Genomic DNA, 2,608 nt, shown 5'->3' on the forward strand with positions numbered 1-2,608 from the left:
GTGTGTGTGTGTGTGTGTGTGTGTGTGTGTGTGTGTGTGTGTGTGTGTGTGTGTGTGTGTGTGTGTTTGTGTATACTAATGGACGCAGATGAATGAAATCGGAATCGACGGAGATATTCATTGAATTCAAAACAATAACTGTCCCCACCGACTGTTATCTGTGGGTGCAGAGAGTCCGTGTTGCCCCTAGTTACAGCTGCATCATCGAAGCACGTGACAATCGTTTCTAGGATGTTTTTGAACGTTTACCTCGTGTCATAGAAATATATAGAGCTTACGTGCAGTTTACCTGACACGGACATATGTGGCGCTAGAGTAGGCTGCTGTTGCTACGACCCCTGGGTGAACCAATCAACGGGTCCGATGATGTTTGTAGCTCAGAGCTCAGATATTTCCTTGCCGCTAACGGTTAGAAGCGACACTAGCAGCTAATATCACGGATAACATGTGTGGTGACAAGCCAAGAGATGCATTTATTTACAAGGTAAGTCAATATATATATATATATATAGGTTTTCACATTTTCAAGTTGCTACAGAACTATACGAACAAATAAACGCGGTGTCTGTCTCGTTGGCATTTCGTAGTTGGAATGTATAATAAGTATACGAGATTAAACGTTACGAATTAGATCATTTCTGGTGTGATATTGATCTGATAAATAATTGTTATGATATGATATCAGGATTTAGGCACATACCCTATGTTTTTATTTCATATAATCATAATCTAATATTTATATATATGATTGAAAATAAATAATGTAATATGACAAATAATTTCATGTAATTTTTCATCGTTGATACTTCTGACAAGAGTAATAAAATGCTTATTTTTCTCTGTTAATTCGGAAGCTGTTACCACTTTTATTCGTTGTGATACCGGGAGCTTTTTCATACCGTAAGTAGTGTGTAATAGCCCTACCTATTATAGAAAGCTAATCTCAAACAAAGAGTAGTGGAAAAGCGTGGAAATCGCATGCGCACTCAAATACACATTATCAATAATTGCTAAATACGCATAGCTAAATAATATTACTAAATTAAATATTAAATGTGAATACTTAAATACGCATAATTAACTAAATTTGTTAATTAATTACGTGCACGAGGTTTTAACAGTGTTTTTTTGAAATGATAAGCTGTGTTACATGTATTAATCAATCTTAAATATACAAGTTAGTTATCACAGAAGCTGCGTGCGTATCTACACAAATTTGTGATTATTTACTCCCGATCTAATGGATATTCCGTGCATCATGACTCATAAACAACACAGCAGCAAGAATAACGTGAATATCGGTAACCTCACCGCTAGGTGTGCTCGCGTTGTTTTGTAGCCCGATCTTGCTACGAGATCTACTTTGTTGACGGCGCTCTCGCCAGCGGTGTCTACGTCATAGATCCAAATAACGATGGAGGGTTTGAGGTGAACTGCGAGGAGGGCAGGACCTACATGAGTCACGCAGATTCAGGGGAAGATATCACGGTATGATTTCAAACATTACCAGAGCACCACGCGTGCACTCTCTCTCGTTCACGCTATCTCTCTCTCTCTCTCTCTCTCTCTCTCTCTCTTTATGCAAAGCGTTAGTCGCAAAAGGCAAGCGCCGTTGCTTATAAGTTCACAACTAAGCGCTGCAGGCGTGAATTAAGCTGACATAATTGAAGCGCAGTTGGCAAGCAAGTGTATTAATAAGTCTTGTTATTAATAATTAAATATTTAAATATTAAAAAAGGTTTTATTATCCCCCCCGCTGAGATGCTGCTTGTTGGATGATTGAGAGGTATCTGTGACAGCTATACTGTTGGTGTGCATCGTACTGTAGTGATGCGATCGGTGGGTCGTTGTGTGATGAAATGGTCGTAGAGCGCGGTGAGTGAGAGGAGGTATCGGTGATAGTATAGAGTCTGCTGAGCGTAGGATACGGATGGACAGTAAGGTATGGGGCGGACGAAGAGACCGGGCTGGTGTTGGTGATTTTGTGTGGTGTGTTGTGCGTCGTGTGGTTGTGTCGTGTAGGGTGTTGTGCGCCCACGGCCACGCTTAGAACGTAGAGTGTGGCCTGTGTAGGTGCGTTTGGAGTGTGTGTGTGTGTGGTGGCGTGTCTGTTGTGTTGTGTGTGTTTGTGTGTGTGTGTGTCGTTTTGGTGTTAATGGATGTCGTTGTCGTCTATGTTGCTGTGCGTGTGTGTGAGGTTTGCATGTGTTGGTGCTCGTTGCTGTTTGGGAAGCGTCTGAAATCTGTAAGAGTGGAGTCCGGATTTGTATAGCTTGGTCTCAGTTGCCCGAGTAGGCATTGTCTGGAAGCTAGGTACTGGGATGGATGTTGTACGTCGATTAACTATGAACTTTATAATCTGAGCATAAAACGGAGAGATTTGTTCCATTTTGTGCTTAAAAATCGATATGCTTTGTTGTAAGTTTTGATATGATTATCGAATGGCCTTTGTGTTTGTGTATTTTAGTCGCCCGTTGTCGATTGTGTATCTGAGTGAGTTTCCTGTGGCTGTTATTAAAGTTCGTATTATCGTGTGTTCTGCCCTGGTTGAGGTGTGGTGTTAGGGGTCAGGTGTTAGGGGTTTGGGTGAGAGTCAGGGGTTAGGGTG

This window comes from Priapulus caudatus, unplaced genomic scaffold (assembly GCF_000485595.1).
Source record: "Priapulus caudatus unplaced genomic scaffold, Priapulus_caudatus-5.0.1 Scaffold21, whole genome shotgun sequence".
Taxonomy (NCBI): Eukaryota; Metazoa; Priapulida; class Priapulimorpha; order Priapulimorphida; family Priapulidae; genus Priapulus; species Priapulus caudatus.